An 18,839-nucleotide genomic window follows, 5' to 3' on the forward strand; every position below is an offset into this window, starting at 1 on the left:
ATGAGCACAATAAATAGTGTGTGTGTGTATATGTGTGCACACACACACACATACACGCATGTGCATGTTTTTGCCTTCAGATAGCTATCTGACTTTGTAACAGTTGGAGTTGGTTCCTGATTGCCTAGAAGATCTTGTAAAATTAGGCAAGTATATATTCTTTCTTTTAAAAAAATGCTTGTCTTTGATTCCATAACGAAATGTGTTAGTCATTTCCCGCCCCCACCCCCACTGTGACAAGGCATCTGAACTTGTCACCTTAAAAGAGGAAAGGCTTCCTTTCTCTTGTAATGTCAGAAGTTTCAGTACATGGCCACTGAGCCCTGCTCACAGGACTGTGGTGAGGAAGAATATCATAATGGGAGCAGGTGGCAGCAAACAGCCCAGAGAGTCAGTCCTACTATCTCCCTTGAGGGCATGTCCCTCCCCCACCGACCTAACTTCTTTTCAGTAAACCCTGCCTCCTCTCCTCCAGGCACATTCTAGTGCACAACAGCAGAGGCTTTACATTTGGGGACATAAAGACCCAGACAGTAGCAGAATGGCATGATTGTTTGCTGCAGTCTCATGACCTGTGTCCCCGCTGTTGTGCAAGATGCTCACAGCCCACAGCTGGACAGGTGTGTGCTGTGCCTACTGACTTAAGCTTTCCCCTAAAATGTTAATGACTGCCTATTGAGAAGCCCCGCCCCTCACCCTCTCACAGGCACCTCTCAGTCCTCCTTTCTGCCATTTTCTGCCTTAGTCACCTGCTCTCACACCACATTTTGTGTGTATGTGTTCCAGCAAACATGTATTTCAGAGATAGTCCACAAGTCAAGCTAACCCCAAGACTTAAGGCTTTGTTTGTGAGATTCTTTGACTCTTACTCTTGATTGAGAGAGGGTAAATCAGAATGGAGGATGGATTGCATCTTAAGGCTTCTTTCACAAAGCTATGGTAAGCATTGAGACTAATTGGTTAGTTGTATGGGGTGGTGTTTTGTTTTCTGTATGCTGTCTGGAAGTCCCAACTTTTATCTCATTTTTGTTCTTGAGGTATATCTGTACTGACTGGTTTTGTGTGTCAAGTTGACACAAGCTAGAGTCATCACAGAAAGGAGCCTCAGTTGAAGCTATGTCTCCATGAGTTCCAGTTCTAGGGCCTTTTCCCAGTTAGTGATCATTGGAGGAAAGTCCAGGCCATTGTGGGTCCTGTAGGAAGGTAGGCTGAGCAAGCCAGTAAGCAGCATCCCTCCATGGCCTCTGCATTAGCTCCCACCTCTAGGTTCCTGCCCTGTTCAAGTTCTTGTCCTGACTTCCTTTAGTGATGGATAACAATATGGAAGTGTAAGTTGAATAAACTCTTTCCTCCCCAACTTGCTTTTTGGTCATGGTGTTCGATTGCAGTAATAGAAACCCTGACTAATGCATAGCTCAGTGATCTGTTGCCTCTAAGTTATTTCTTTGTTGTAGTGACTGATCCCAGTCTGAAACCCTCATCAGGATACCCTACCTAGTCCAGTATTGTGGGAGGTAAAGGATGAATTGTTTAGTCCATGTCCTGTAGTTTGATCCTTATCCTGATTATAGTTTCAGAGTGTTAGTTCATTTCCATCATGACAGGAAGCATGCATGCATGCATGCATTCATGCAGGCAGGCAGCAGGCAGGCAGGCAGGCAGGTAGGCAGGCAGGCAGGCAGGCAGGCAGGCAGACAGGCAGACAGCAGGCGGGCAGGCAGCAGGCAGGCAGGCAGCAGGCAGGCAGGCAGCAGACAGGCAGGCAGGTAAGCAGGCAGGCAGCAGACAGGCAGGCAGGCAGGCAGGCAGGCAGCAGGCAGGCGGGCGGGCAGGCGGGCAGGCAGGCAGGCAGCAGGTAGGCAGGCAGCAGGCAGGCAGCAGGTAGGCAGGCAGGCAAGCAGGCAGGCAGACAGCAGGCTGCAGGCAGCAGACAGGCAGGCAGGCAGGCAGCAGGTAGGCAGGCAGGCAGGCAGCAGGCAGGCGGGCAGCAGGCAGCAGGTAGGCAGGCAGCAGGCAGCAGGCAGCAGGCAGGGTGCTCAGAGCTTACATCCCAATCTGCAGGCAGCAAGCAGAGAGCTACATATTTTTTGGCTATTTTCTGAGTAAGGCTGGTAATCCATGAAAGCAGGAATATTTTAAAAGATACAGTAATTTATTTTTGTTTATATGTATGTATGGGCCTTTATGTGTACATGTGTGTGCAGGTGACCTCAGGTCAGAAGGCATCAGAGTTCCTGGAACTGGAGTTACAGGAGGCTGTGGGCTACCTGAGGTAGGTACTGGGTTCCAAACCTGCATCCTTAGCAAGAACAATAAGCACCTTCAATCTTTTCACTATCTCTTTAGCTCCCCAAAACAAGGATCCTACCTGTTCTGTTTTTCTCATTGCGATACCAACCACGGCTAAAACAATGAGTGGCGTATGATAGTGCTGGTGCGTTGACTGAACAGTGTAGAGGAAGACTGCAGAAAGCATCATGTAGAAGGGAGAAAAGCAACCATTAGCAAATCTCCTGAGTACATCAACAAAGCAACACTTTGTCATATTGATTGACTTAATAGTTTTAGACTCATACTTTTTAACTTACTTGAGGTCAGGTAGCATATTAGCTTGAGTTTTGAAAATAAATAATATCCTATTGTTTTGACTGAGTGTGATAAAGCAATTCCAAAGGACTGAACTTGGACAAAATCATTATATTTTCTCAGGTTGATTGGGATTCAGGATTTTTTTCTTCTAGTTTTGGATTTTTTTTTAATTGGTTTTTTGGATTTGGTTTTTTCGAGTCAGGGTTTCTCAGTGTAGCCCTGGCTGTCCTGGAGCTCACTCTGTAGACCAGGCTGGCCTCCAACTCAGAAATTGGCCTGCCTCTGCCTCTCAGAGTGCTGGGATTACAGGTGTGCGCCACCACAGCCTAGCTTAGTTTGGATTTTTAAATTGACATTTGGAGTAGTATAATTACTCATGAACCTTTGCCAGTGCCTTGGAATTTAAAAAGCAAAACTATTACAGTTTTGATGAATGGTGCATGTTGGGACATGATCCTCAAAGAGATGACATCACACTACCTTCCTTGTCACTTTACATGAAAACATTCACTTCATCTCATTATTTCTATAAAGATTCATTGGCTATTTTGTTAGGAAAACTGCAGTTACTTTGTTTTCTTTGCATCCTGTTGGCAAAAGAAGGCCAATAGTACAAAGAGAGGTAAGGAGAGATATTTTGTCCTAATATTCCATTACATGAGTCAGGACAAAGGGAAACAGTGGTTCTGAGAGCCCCATCCAATCATACTTAGGAGTATTCAGGTCCCTTGTGTAGCTCTATGAACTCTTTCCGTATAACCTATGGATATCTCCTGTATATTATATTCAGTTCATCTCAGCATTACCTTTAATGCCCAATGTAATCTAAATTGTTGTGATACTGACTGTACTATATTGCCAACAATGACTGAAATATGTTGCTGTTCAGTGAAGTAAATTCTGCCTCATGTTTTTCAATCCATGGTTGGGCCCGCAGGTGTAGAAGTCAAGCGACAAATGCTAGTTTGGTAGAATAGAGGAACCATGAAGAAAAGGTTGGTGAATTCCAAATGTAAGACTTTGAGAAGAGAGTATACCATAGACAGCCTCAGCAGCAAACTGGTGAGAACACATCCGAGGAAATGTCAAAGGGTAAGATGGCCCTGTAGACGACAGGTGCTGTCTTAGTTAGGGTTTCTATCACTGTGAAGAGACACCATGACCACAGCAACTCTTACAAAGGGAAACATTTAATTGGGCTGACTTATAGGTTAAGAGGGTTAGTTCATGACTGTCATGGCGAGAAGGATGGCAGTACAGGCAAACCTGGTGCTGGATGAGAAAGAGTTCTACATCTGGTTTGGCAGGCAGCCTGAAGGAGAGTAACAGTGGGCCTGGTTTTTGAAACTTCAAAGCTCCGCCTCCACTGACATACTTTCTCCAACAAGGTAATACCTACTCCAACAAGGACACACTTTCTAAAGTAGTGCCACTTCCTGTGAGCCTATGGGGTTCATTTTTATTCAAACCACCCCAGGTGCATAATGAGGTGCTTCATCAAAGGACTGAAGTGATGTCAGTTTCCTTATGGGGCCTCCACACCATTAAGAGTTGAGATTAGCTTGGCAGGGAGAGTCCTGCCTGGAGGAGATTACAGTACAGGTGTAGAAGTAGAGACTCTCAAGAGATATTTGCAGTATGGAAACAGCTGGATTTGCTGGTAGGGATGGATAGGGAACTAGGTGAGAAAAGGCCAAGGAGTTTCCATTTTTCTGGCACAAACTGGGTGAATTACACTGTTTTCTAGGCTATAGAATTCCAGGGGAAGAAAAGGTGTTTTGGATACTGAAATCAGGGTCAGACTGAGAGGTACCTGGCACCAAGTACCCTTGAAACATAGGCTTTGGGAAGCCAGACAGCCTATGAGACTGTGCCACTGAAGATACAACAACTAGAATCACACATGCTTAGAAGCTGTTGATGGATCTACTGCAGATGAAAGCCTGGGAGTAAATGTAAAAGCCTAGAAGAGAACTTGTAATAAGAAGATTGAGTCTGGAGTAACCCCAAGTGTCAGATTAATGGAAGAAAAAAGACAGAGAAATACCTATGTATGGTGTCTTAGTTACTGGTCTATTGCTGTGAAGAGACGCCATGATCAAGGCAAGTTACAAGAGAAGGCATTTTATTTGGGGCTTGTTTACAGTTTCAGAGGGTTAGTCATAGTGGGAAGCAGGCATGTCAGTGCAGCAGTAGCTGAGAGCTTTACATCCTGATCCACAGGCAGAACGTGAGAGAGAAGGAGAGAGAGAAAGAGAGAGAGAGACAGAGAGACAGAGAGACAGAGACACACACAGAGAGACAGAGAGAGACAGAGGCACACAGAAAGACAGAGAGACAGAGACAGAGACACAGAGAGAGACAGAGGCACACAGAGAGACAGAGAGACAGAGAGGGGGGGGAAGCATGGGTTTTTGAAACCCAAAAGCCTACCACCAATGACACATCTTCCAACCAAGACACACTTCTTCCAACAAGACCATATCTTTTACTTCTTCCTAAACAGTTCACCAACTAGTTCAACCAAGTATGCAAGTCTATGAACTTGTGGGACCCATTTTATTCAAACCAACATATTTCACTCTCTGGCTCTCATAGGCTTGTAACTATATCATAATGCAAAATCATTCATTCCAACCTCAAAATCTATATAGTCTTTCCAACTCAATATTGTTTAAAAGCTTAAAGTCCACAGCAATATCTTAACTGTAACCTCCTGTAAAATCAAACCCCAAAAGCATAACACATACTTCCACCATACAATGGTGCAGAATATACATTACTATTCCAACAGTGAGTAAGGGGCCTAGTGAGGAAAAACTGGACCAAAGCAAGACAGGGAAAACTCCAAATGCTGTAACTGTTGTCAATCCCACCAGGTGAGACTAGGACGACTACCACAGATTTTGAGCCAAGTTTGAAGCAAGCTTTACTAAATACTGGCCAGGATGATGGGTTCTAGCCAAGTCCCTTCCCCAGGGATTTCGGGAGAATGTCCATAAATTGCATTAGTCTGGTGCTTATAAAGACAAAACCCTTCCTGCCTTTATCCAGTTAGGGGCAAGCATGCATCCTGATTTACTTTTTGCCTATGAATGATCAATCACATTCCGTGCAACTTGAGTAACCAGTCTTGTCTATAGAAATGAAAACACATGTTTTGTTATCTTACATGAATAGCGCCCGGCATTCCAGGAAGTTATCTGTCCTTAGCAAGTGGGGCTTCTAGGTTTATCTGTCCTTAGCAAGTGTGCCTTGCAGGCTACAGGTAGTTTTGTTTCACAGATCTCTCAAGTCCAGTAATTAAAGCTAACAATATACCTTTAGCCTTCAGATTCCATGTCTGGTAGTAAAAGTTTTCTTAGATGGCTCTTCCCGTCCAACGTCGCTGACGGCAGCACGCTTCTCTCTTGGCCTGGTCCCACTTCCTGTTAAAAGCTCTCTTTGGCAGGTGTTCCCTGACTCTGGCATCTCCAGCATCTTGGGGTCTCCAATGCAATCCAAGCTTGACCTTCAAAGCTTCACCCAATGACCTACTTCTTCAGGCTTCCGAGCAAGGCCTTCCCTACCACACGCCAGGCCTCAGCAGATTTTCTTAATGATGGAGAGATTAAACAGCTCCTTTCCTTTATTTTTCTTGACTATAAATCTAGAACCTGAGGGAAGCTGCCAAATACTGCTGCTTAGTGTGGCTGAAACCGGTCCTCCTTGAATTACAATTGCATGGTTATCTTGGTGGAGTCTTTCTCTTTATTCCATTTAACATTAGGCTTTACTTTAAACTTTTTGTTCTTAAATCAATTTGAGCATTAGACCTGCCTCCAATGTTACATTCTCTGGTTATCTTTTTCTTCCCAGACTGTATATTTTGTATCTCTCTTTGCCCTGCTTTCTTTTTGTAGACATTCATAAAAGTGATCACTAAAATCCATATGACATGGTCAGTACTAGGCTGTCTTGAATATCCTCTGCAAATGATATATTAGTAAAAAAAAAAAAAAACAAAAAACAAAACAAACAAAAAAAACAAAACCTCTTCAATTTAGCCCCATGCATATATTTTTGGGACAAGGACAGCCACATTCTCTGGCAAAATATTGTAAGAAATGTCTCTAGGCCAGCTGATAAGATTCTTCCCTTCAGGAACCTCTTGAGCTGGACCAGGAGAGTACATATCACACTCCGCATGACTGTCATGTATGCTTCTGCTATGATAGACAGTTAAGCACCACTTAAAGTGCTCAACTGCTTTTCTAGTCCAAAGTCCCAAACCCTTCTACATTTCTCGAAAGCATTACATGATTGGACCTATCACAGTAATCCCCAAGTTTCCAGTACCAACTCTGAAGAGACACCGCGACCAAGGTGACTTTTAAGAGAAAGCATTTAATTTGGGGCTTGCTTACAGTTTCTGAGGGTTAGGCCATTATCAGCATGGCGGAAAGCAGATAGACATGGTGCTGGAGATATAGCTGAGAGCTTTACATCCTGATGCACAAGCAGCAGGCTGGGAGAGAGCGAGACACTGGGTCTGGAGTGAGCTTTTCAAACCTCAAAGCTCACCGCACCGGCCCTCCCCCCCTGCCCGTGACACACTTCTAAAAAGGATACACATACTCCAATAAGGAAGGCTATACCTCCTAATCCTTCCTAAATACTTCATTATCTGGGGGCTAAGGGTGCAAATACGTGAGCCTCAGGGGTGAGGGTACGGGTGGGGTTTTTATTCTCAAACGATCACAGGGGGCTGTGCTTAAACCTCTTAAGATGGATACAGTGTTAACAGCTCTGGTAAGATGGACACAATGTTAACAGCTCTGATAGGGAACTATGTTAGTCATTTAAAGTCATGGCCAAGAATCCAGTGCAGCACAGTAAATGAGGAAGAGTTTACGTTAGCTCATGGTTTCAGAGGTTTGTGTCTATAGTCCTTGGATCTGTTGATTTGAGGTTCATGGTGAAGGAGAATGTCCTGGCTACAGGAGCATCTCGGGGAGCAAGAGACCTACTTCATGGCAGATACAAGATGTAGAAAGAAAGTATAACCCAGTTCCTCCAGTTAGGCAATATCGTGTAAAATTTTCACAGCCTATCAAACTAGAACCACCAGTTGAAAACCAAGTGGTTATTTCTTATTCAGTCTACAACAGAGGTACTTTGAAAAAGAAGGAAGTGGTTACCCACTTCCCAGCAATTCAGGAACCCCAATTGTTGGTCAAAGGCAAGTGGCTAACAACCACGAACCTGTTTGGCTTGGCGAAAGAGAGGTGATACATCGCCTGGAGGATGCTAGTGTGTTTTGTCAAGATTCACTGCACTGGGCTGAGAAATTCACAATAAATAATTATTTATTCTTAATTTATACATATGAATGTTTGCCTTCAAGTATGCCTCTGCATCTGTGCACATGTGCCTGTAGAGGTCATAACAGGGTATCAGATTCCCTGGGACTATAGTTTCAGATGGTTTTAAGGTGTCTTGTGGGTGCTGGGAACTGAACTCAGGCCCTTTGCAAGAACAGCAAGTGCTGTGAACTGCTGAATCGTCTCTTCATCCCATACTTGCACTTCATATAGTAACAGTATTTTCCAGCTACAAAGCCCATAGTGGTCCTGGTGCTCTTTTCTGAGACTTGCCCTCACCCCAAATAAATTGTATTTCCCACTTCAAATTGTGGTGATATGTTGACAAATGTTTAAAATAAACAGTATCCTGAAAGAATCAGTGTCTCCCTCTGTCCCATCTCTATATATTACCCCACCATTTTTCACTATATATTATCTATTTCTTCTTTTATTATAAATTTTTCTCATCTGGGATATAATTTACCGGAGTTACCTCAGCAAAATGAATTAGTACACACCACTTTTACATTTTAATTAAAAATACATTTATTTAATTTGTGTGTGTATGGGGAGGTGAGCATCACCATGCCGAATGCATTAAGGTCATGTGACAACATGTGGGACATGTGACAACATCTTTTTTCCTTCTCCTTCTTCCATGTGAGTCCCCAGGTAGCAGCTGGTGCCTTTACCTGCTGAGTCATCTCACTGGCCCACGATGCTCTGTTCTCTAAATTATTATGGCCATTAGAGTTGTTCCTTCTTTCCTCCCCAAACGTTTATATTCATGACCAGCCTATGTGTTTGAATGAGAAATATTCTCCATAGGCTCATGTATGTAATGTTTGGTCCCAGACCAGTAGTCTGTTAGGGGAGGTTGTGGAACTTTATGATGTGAAGCCCCACTGGGAGATGTACATCGCTGGGGGCAGGTTGCAAGAATTTATAGGCACATCCTACTTCCTGTCTCGCGCTCTGCTTCTGGGGAATCTTATTAAGAATGCTTTTGTTGGGTCAGCATCCCAGTTGAGAGGAGAGAGGAGTGCAGCAGAGAATGAAGAAATAGGGGCCTAGGAGATGACTCAGTGGGTAAAGTCACTCGTGCAAGCACGAGGACCCAAGTGCGATGCCTGCATCTCATGTGAAAGTGGTAGGCAAGAACTGGCTCCATAGAATTGCCTTCTGACCGTCACATGCAATCCACCCATCATCACACACCAAGAAACAAACAATTGAATTTTAATTAAACAAGAGAAAAGTAAAACTGGTCAGGAAACACATCTTAAAAATGAAGAAATGGAGGTATTATTATGTTGTGTATGAATAATTTGAGACATCAGAGTAAAACCAAGGGAGTGAAGAATCAGCTAGGTTGTCGGTGAGGCACAGTGTGGCTTGCAGAACCAAGAGGTCAGGGAGCGGTGGGGGGCAAACACCCATTCTTACATTAGTTCTTAGTCTCTTTGCTTCATTGTTCATTTCCCACTTTAAGTTGTATTTTCACTGGTGTGTTTATGCATAGCTGGTTTTTCTGCACACAATGGAAGCTCCAGGAGAGTGAAGTGCTTGTGCTTTATTCTCTGTGGAACATGTAGAGCCAACCAGTGGGTCTCCAAGAAATCTTTACTGAGTAAGTACAAAAGCAAGCAAGCAAGCAAACAAACAAACAAATATGCCCACAGGCAGGTAGAGTGTCTTAGGGTTCTAATGCTGTGAAGAGACATTATGACCATGGCAATTCTTATAGACGAAAACATCTAGTTGGGACTTCAGTTCAGAGGTTTAGTTCATTATCAGCATGGTGAGAGTACATGGTAACATGTAGGTAGATGTGGTGATGGAGAATAAGTAGCTAAGAGTTCTACATCTGAATTAGCAGGCAGCAGGAAGAGAATGAGACACTAGGCCTGGCTTGAGCTTCTGAGCCCTCAAAAGCCCAACCCTAGTCACACACTTCCTCCAACAAGGCCACACCTACTCCAACAAGGCCACACCTCCCAACAGTGCAAGTCCCTGAGTCTATAAAGCCATTTTATTCAAACTACCACACGAAGTAATACAAAATATTTTTAGGTTATCCTATTTAGTGATTTTTTGTTTTTAAAAAAAGCAACTAAAAGCTGAGAGGGGAAGCCTTCAACATTTACCCTGATATTTTCTATCTAGTGTTCCCTGCTCTTTCGACTGTTTTTAGAATATACTCTTTTCTGCTTCTTTCTCTGCCTTCTGGTGTGGATCTGTTGATATCCATGTTATTCAGCTGAATGTACCACTATTTCTGTCCAAATGAACTTAACGTACTGTAGTTTTCTCACAGAAGCAGAGTTGTACAGGGCGGACCCTTTGGGGCCTAGCTTATTTCACTATGTGGAATGTTTTGTGTTCCATTGTGGGACACTGATAAAAACTCTCTTTCTTTTTATAGCTATATGCACCACTGTATTTTCATCTGTGTACATACTACCAATGCTCATGTGCCCACTTTTTGGCCTTTGTAAAAAGTATTGCTATTGATACTTATGTACAAAGAACTCTACCTTAAACTCTTGGGTAAATATGACAGAGATGAAGTCCTGGCTGTATGGGAATTCTGCTAACCCAGTAATAGGGTAGTGTCTTAGATACCACTCTATTACTTCACATTTACAACTGGTCCTGTTTCCTCTCCATTTTTCTCAAAAACTTTCATTCATTTAGTCTTTCACATCTTCTTTTCTTTCTCTTCTTTCTCTCCTCCTTTTCCTCCTCTTCATCACTCTGTTTTTCATCCTCCTCTTCTTCATTCTACACATTCCTCATCCTCCATGTCTTCCTTTTGGTTACTGCCACCCTGGTAGATGTGGAGTGATATTTTATCGTGGTTTTAATTAACATTTCCCTTACAATGCTGACTAACAATGCTGAACATTTGGTCATATGTTTACTAGCTAATTTGAATATTTTTTGAAAATGACTAATATCTATTTAATTATTGGCTAATTTAATATTGTAAATAACATTTTTCTATTAGCCTTCACTTCTGAGCGTATTCTCTTGTGGACACAGAATCTTAGGCATTCTCCACCCACCCTCCTCCTCTCCCTTACTACACTGACTGCATTGTTCCGATGTTCTATTGCTTGGACTATTTCCCTCCTTTTTTTCTTTATGAGACAATGTCTTGTGTATTCAGGGTTGGCCTTGAACTCTCAACAACCTTGAGCTTCAGGTCTTTGCCTCCCACATACTGGAATTGGAGGCACATCTAGGGCCTAAAGAGGTAGCTCTGTGGTTACAAGTACTGAGTTACAAGAGGACCTGGGTTTGTTTTCCAGAACCCACACAGCAACTTGCAAATGTCTATAGCTCCAGTCCCAGGAATCCAACACTCTACCTGGTCTCTGTGGACACCAGGAACATACACAGTACAAACACACACACACACATACACACACACACACAGACATACACACAGGCAAAACACCTATACACTCAATATCAAAGCACACGTTTAGACTGTATCACATGGGAAAAATATGGGTTTGCATTCATCTAAGAGTCAATTTTTAGTTCAGTTTCACTGTCATATCTGAATGTGACTAAGTAATATTTCCAACTGTCTTCACATTTTACTTCACTTGTTTCTTTTAGCCCAGTAAATCAGGAGGGTGTTACTTTTTCTTCTCTGGAAAAAAGCTAGGCCTTCAGAGAAGATTCGTGACTTTTCTTTAGTCATTGAGCAGTTGAGCCCAACCATTTTTACTCACTGTCTGTTCTTTTGCTCAATATGAAAGTTATATTAGTTGATGAGCATGCTGATTTTTACAATCAATAACTGTTTCTCTCAGTATCTACAAAACATCATGACCTCAAGTTTGTGTAGCTTCACCCTTCTAGTTCCTACGCTTCATGTGGGGGAAGCTTCGATTCATGTCAGATGCTTAAAATAATGGTACACTCATATTTTATTTAATAAATATTAATGGTTGGATCTGGCAGAGGGCAAGGTGCTATTTTAGACCTTTACTGTAAAGAAGACCATTATCACACCCCCCAAATTTGATTTCTAGAGTGCATCTTTATCAATATTTATCAGACACTTGGGTGGGTTCTAATTATGTTTCCTGGATCACCCTGCAGAACACCTCTCAGACAGTGTTGCTTCCACTAAATATGTTCCAGAGCTTACGTGCTCACTTCTTTGCCCTTTGGCGATGACCTGCTCTATTTTTGAGACATAATGCCAACATTATTTGTTTTATTCCATTGGCACATGATACAACTGAAATCCTAAATCAATAACACTTTTTATTTTTTACACAGTTGATGTAGAGCAGGCCTCTCCACATGAAGGTTTAATGTGTTGTAAATTAATTATCTGAAATGAATGCAGGGTCAATGGACCTTGGCATGATGTTAAAATGTTCTCTTCCCCTGACTGCTTGTGAGCATCCTTCCTCTGCCTTCTTGTGCATGTCACTTACAGTGCCTTCCTCGGTCTTAGGAGTAGGCAGTCCCCCACACATCCGAGATTGATCCGTAGGGGAAAATGCTGACCATAGACTTTTTTATTCCTTCTAGGCAAAAAGTGAGGGAGGCATTTTTCATTTCCATTTGTAATATATCCAGTGGCCCTTTTCTTTCTAAAAACATTTAATTGGGATTTGAAATTGGCAATGCAGATTACCTATTTTCCTTTAATTCAGAGGGTCTGAAAACACTTGTACAGACACACATAGGGTTTATTACCTGCTCTGTTTGTTTGGCGATGAAGATGGCTGTTTATTTTCCAGGACTCGATTCAGTAAAGAAAACTTTACCTGACCCACAATCTAAATGTGTATGTGATGGCAATCCCCGCTTCAAACAAGCTGAAATCAGGTTCAGCAAAGTGGGTTTTCCACCAGAGGCAGAGCAATTAAAAAGCAGAAATTCACTAAGTTTTAAAGGACTCAATTTTCTATTTTCTTTAAAATAAGAATAGAAGAGGCAAACTCCATTACAGTTTCGAGGGTAGCTCTGCTATTAGTAGCTATAGAAACAAGATAACTAGGTAGTGGATAAGAGAAGGGGGAGGGGGAGGGAAAAGGGGAGGAGGGGAAGGAGGGAAAAAGGGAGAAAGGGGTGGAGAACCAAACAGTCTAGGGATAGAGAAAATAAATATAAACCAGTAACACTTCAGTGCTGGTGCTATAAATTAGGAACTGGCCACTGGGGAAGTAGATTGTCCCACATTATCAGGACTGTCTTTTCTGGTAATGTCACTTCATCTTTAAACCCAGTTTTCTCTAACATTCAGGTGCACAGAGTTGTCCTTAAACAAAACCAATGTACATCTTCAAAGAAGAACTAATAAAGAATAGGGATTTTAATATAGAAGCACCACATTGCAGGAAGTGCATAGGGTCATGTTCCTAATGTTTTTGTGAAGTGATTTTACTCTGTCAAGTTGAGGTATGGAGAGTGGGACCAAATCTACTGTGCTTCCCTTGACAACTAGGTCAACACCACCTCCTGTCCTCCCCGTCCCCCTCCCCAGTTGTTAGTGTCACAGGTGGAGAGGTCAGTGGGAAGAAACCATGTAAGACACAACATATTTTCCAATCTTCAGCTTGCCATATGCCTGCTGGAAAGGCTTCTGATCTTAGTTTAAATTCCCCAGTAATATTTTCAATTTAGACGTGATCTCCACATGTCTGGAATTATCACAATGTGTTACATTGTTGTTGGATGGTTGGAAACAAAGACCGTCACAACCAGAGTGGATGCTCTGCCTGAGCATGGGTGGAGTGGGGTGGGGGTTGGGAGGGCTCTTACTTATTCCAGAGCCACGGAGGTCTGGGCTTCTGTTTATGAATTATGAGATACCTTTGCAGGTACATCTGCCAAAATCTAAGTGTTTATAAAGAGAGTTATCTATTCTCAGTGTGTTATTATCTTGGACTACCTAACAGTTAACCCAAAAAAGGAAGTCAGCAGGAACCAAATTGTCATGAATACACAGAAGCAACAGCACTTTTTTAGGTTTTCATTATGAAATTGTGTGTAACAGTTAACATGTTCACACTAGAGCCAAATCCAGTTAGCCTTCTACCTTGCTTTGTAAATGTTCCATTAACTTAGCCTCACATATTCGTTTAGCATTGTCTATGTCTGCCTTCCCTCTACTGTAGTAATGGATCAGGCATTCATCATGGGCCAGACTACCAATCTATAAGATGGACGCATGGTAGCAGTTTCTTTTTATGTTGCTATAGAGATTTCATGAGAATATCAGCCCATGATAATATGTATCTTTTTAGGAATTGGCTTGCTCTAGTCATTGACTCTCTTCTGCAGCCACGTAATCCCAGCCTTTTCCAGAAGAGTACAAAATTCCTGCTCAAATCATGTTTGTTTTGTGTTGATTATTCAGGGAACTTTATTTTTTCTAAGTATTTGAAGTTTGTAGGTGTAAGAGTCTTATTTCTTAATAGCTGCGCAAGACTCCTCAAAACTCCATGTCAGAACAAAATGACAACAACAGAAATCTCCCCAAAGCAAAACAACAACAAAACAAAATAAAAACAAACAACTCAAACAGAGCAAAGTGATTCGCAACAAAACCCTTCACGTACAGTGGTCAGAAATGTTCCACAAAGGAGAGGTCAATAGACTCAGCCAGCACTAGAGTTCTCTTTTATTATTTTAAATATCTATTGGTGGCAGATTTGATGGCAAACTTAGTTCACAGACAAATGTTCTCATTTGTTCTTGTCACACACAGAAAGAGTGACAGATCACGTCTTAACCACTTGACCCACAGAAGTATAAAGAGGAGGCAGATGAAAACCAAAATCAAAATGGCAACTGTAACAGAACATAGTCAGCTGACTTCTTCTGAGAACACAAGTCTACATCTTCAGACTTCTGCAGTTGGTGTCCTTGGATCAGGAATCAGCATCCCAGCATCCCGACATCCGCCTGAGCCAGGGTTGTCTTGGGGAGTGATGTTCTGTGGGCCCTGGCCAGGAAAGATATAAAATTCCTCCAGGTTGATGGCATGAATCTCTCCTGGCCTAATGCCTGCTTCCTTTCCTCCTGCCGCCTCTCCCGCTGCCCTTGGCCGCTCTCAGATCCCTCGTGTATCACACCCCAAGTGAATCCTGTTCCAAATGATCCTTCCTCCTCTCAGGAGATTCTCAGTCCCTGAGGAAAAGTGCTTGTCAGTCTCAGAACTTTCTATACCAAGCTAGAAATGGCAGAAATGGAGCTAACCAAGTTATTCCTTCCTAAGGTTTGTATTTAAAAAGGAGAATTTATTTATTTATTTATTTATTTATTTATTTATTTATTTATTTATTTTATTTATTCAATATATTCTTTATTTATGTTTCAAATGATTTCCCCTTTCTGCATTCCCCCTCCCTGAAAGTCCCATAAGCCCTCATCCTTCCCCCTGTTCCCCAATCCACCCTTTCCCACTTCCCTGTCGGGGTATTCCCCTATACTGCTGCACTGAGCCTTTCCAGGACCAGGGGCTTCTCAAAAAGGAGAATTATTAATGCAAGAGAAATTCTAGGTAGTATCTCTTGCTTTCTCAAGTTGATTCTCTTTTTATCTCTAGTGCCAGAGATGTGTTTAAGGTCAACTTGTGCTACTTAAGACCCTACATCAAAACTAAATGGCAGCCAGTGAAATGCTTTGTTTCTATTTGAATAATTGTTTTATGTTGCACTAAATCAGATTGCATTATACTATTATAATTAAGAAGTACAGTTGACCAGTTGACATATCTCTTTGACTAAACATTTCCTTCCTTCCTCCCCCACCCTTTTGCGATCCCTTTGTTGTTGAGATAGGATCTTCTAGTTAATCCTAGCTTGGAACTCATTATGTAGACCAGGCTAGTCTAAAACTCACAAAGATCAATTGCCCTGTCCAAATACTGAGACTTCCGTGTTTTTTGAGACAGTGTCTTACTCTTTTTTCCAACTAGTCTGGAACTCATGGTGTTCCATGAACTCAGGTGGCCTTGAGTCCATGATTCTCCTCATGCCTTGGTTTCAGGTTTTAGTCAGTGTTCTGCTGCTGTGAAGAGATACCATGACCATGGCAACTCTGATAAAGGAAAGCATTGGGACTGGCTTACAGTTCAGAGGTTTAGTCCATTTTCATTATGGCACGGAGCATGGCTGCACACAGGTGGACATGGTGCTAGAGATGGAGGTGAGAGTTCTAAATCTGGATCCACAGGCAAAAGGAAGAAAACTGGGACTATTTACTGGGACTATTTTGAGCTTTTGAAACCTCAAAGCCCACTTGTAGTGACATACTTCCTCCAACAAAGCCACACCTACTTCAACAAGGCCACACCTCCTAATCCTTCTCAAATAATGACACTCTCTGATGACTAATCATTCAAGTACATGAACCTATGGGGGCCATTCTCATTCAAACTGCCACACCTCCTAAGTGCTGAGATTAGGTCTGAGCCACCATGCTTGGCTTAGAAGTGTTTCTAACCTCAGAGTTTGGTATATTGGTATAGAGTTTTTGGTGGAGCATTCCCAAAAAGGAAATCAGAAATGGAAATACACCAAAATCTGAAACTTAGATTTTGGGTTTTCAGATTAAAGGTCTTCAGTTGGGATGTCCACAAGAAGTACATGCATGGTAACTTTCTTTATGCTGTGCTAGACCAAATGTGGTAGTGCGTTAGCTTGAGTGAGCCTTTTCTCAATCTCTTCAGCAAGCACAGGAACTAAAAAAAAAAAAAAAATTAACAGAGCATAGGGAAATTAAATGTGAACTGAGTTCTTGGTTGGTTCCCTTCCAGATATGGAGGACGTTCTACTAGGCATCCAGAGGCCAAAGTCTTCCTGGGTATGATTGGCCTCTACTGGTAACCACGCATAAGGTAAAATAAAAATCAGGATGAACAAGGAAAAAAGAGTCTTTCCTTGCTGGGCAGTGGTGGCCATGCCTTAATCCCAGCACTTGGGAGGCAGAGGCAGTCAAATTTCTGAGTTCAAGGCCAATCTGGTTTACAGAGTAAGTTCTAGGACAGCCAGGGCTACACAGAGAAACCCTGTCTTGGGGGTGGGGGGAGGGAAGAGTCTTCCCGTGCGGTTCAAATCAGTTTTATGTTTAGCTAGCCTTACATTTGAGATGTTTCTTTGATGATAAAATTTATCATGACAATCCACAAACAAGGTGTTTCATTCAATAAAGAAAATATAATAAAAGAAGAATTCTTTTTGCCACGGGAATGAATGGGAAGACTTGTGCATAATGTAATAATCATGGAGGATAGAGGAGAAATGGATTCAGAGATGACTAAAGAGGAAACAGAAAATATTATTAAACCATTGTAAAAATAGCATTTGGTTCCAGGAGTGTGTGGGTGAAACAGGGATGCCTGGGGTCTGCTCTCCTTACTTCCCTGCCGTGAACGCAGCAGTGGACTAATTCTCCCCTTCCTGCCTCTGAACATGATGGTGACTCAGCATGCACCTGAATGATTCTAAGATGGCATAGTGAACAGAACACTCCGGGCTTTAGCAACGTTTCCTTAACAACACACTTAGAATTATGGGAGAAAACGAACTCCAAATACCTATAGACGGAATTTTCTCTTCTATTTCGCAGGAGAGATGACCACAATTTTGAGCAGCTAAGGAGAAGACCTAAAAACCACAGGGCTACAAACGGAGACTCTGGGATCAGGAGGGAGTGGGCTGGAGGACTCTCTTACCTTTTTTTTTATAGTACCTTGTGTGAAGGCAGGAAGGTGAGGAGGTGGGAGGGGCTCATAGATTACAGTAGGGAAGGAAAACAAGCTAACCTCAGAGACCCTGGGGAAATGGGTTTCCATACTCTGTGAATAAAGCAAGTTATTTACAAATGCTAGAAATGACCACTGTGAAAAATAGGGACTATTTGAAGGTAACATGAGGTTCATAAACATTTATTACCACTACAAAACTATGCTGGTATGTATTTATCTATCTTAAACCAAAAGCCTCCCCTTTACTGTTTCACTTTCCAGTGAGTCCTAGCTTTAGGTTAAAGGCAGATGTGAGAAATAAAGCAACAATGGAGAATTTCTCATCAAGCGCTTCCTTTCTAGTGTTCTTTTCCCTCATTCTTTAGCCTTCGTGCATCCTCCCCTTCGCAGAAACTCTCTGCTGGAACTTAGAGCCTATAGCTGTTTCTCACCACCTTTCTTTCTTCCTCTCCTTGAACACTCCGTGCTGTGGTTTGAACTTACCCACAAAGGGGTCCTATGTCGGGAACTCAGTCGTCTGTGTGGGGATACTAGGAAACGGGACCTCGAAGACATGGCACACAAGGACAGGTCCGTAGGTAAGTGGGGGCCATCTTGTCACCTCAGCCTTTCTGCCTTCCTACTGACCTGTGGTCTCTTCTTGTCCACACTTCTGCCATTGTGGTGTCAGCTGCCATCAGTCCTCACTGAAGACCTGACCTATGGCTCTGGCCGAGCTTACACTTTGAACCTTGAGCTTTGAACTACATTGTTCATACTGTCTCATAAAATTAGGGACTTTGTAAGGACAATAGAAAATTTATATAAAAATTAGTCTTAAATTGTTGGACCATTATGATAACTTGAACGCACAAATGTGGGGGGAAAAGGTAGATATTGAAATAACTGGAACTCCAGGAAGGCTGTGAGTGTGATGAAAAATTCTGTGAGACTCCAGAGGACCAGAAACTAGGGAGCACGGGAAGGACCCAGGGGACAAGGGAAGGACCCAGGGGTATTGGAAGAACACAGGGGGAATGGGAAGGATATGTGGGACATGAGAAGGACACAGGGTGCATGGGAAGGACACAGGAGGCATGGGAAGGACACAGGGAACATGGGAAAGACACAAGAGGCATGGGAAGGACATGGGGACATGGGAAGGATCCAGGCAGCAT

This window comes from Apodemus sylvaticus, chromosome 12, assembly GCF_947179515.1.
Source record: "Apodemus sylvaticus chromosome 12, mApoSyl1.1, whole genome shotgun sequence".
Taxonomy (NCBI): domain Eukaryota; kingdom Metazoa; phylum Chordata; class Mammalia; order Rodentia; family Muridae; genus Apodemus; species Apodemus sylvaticus.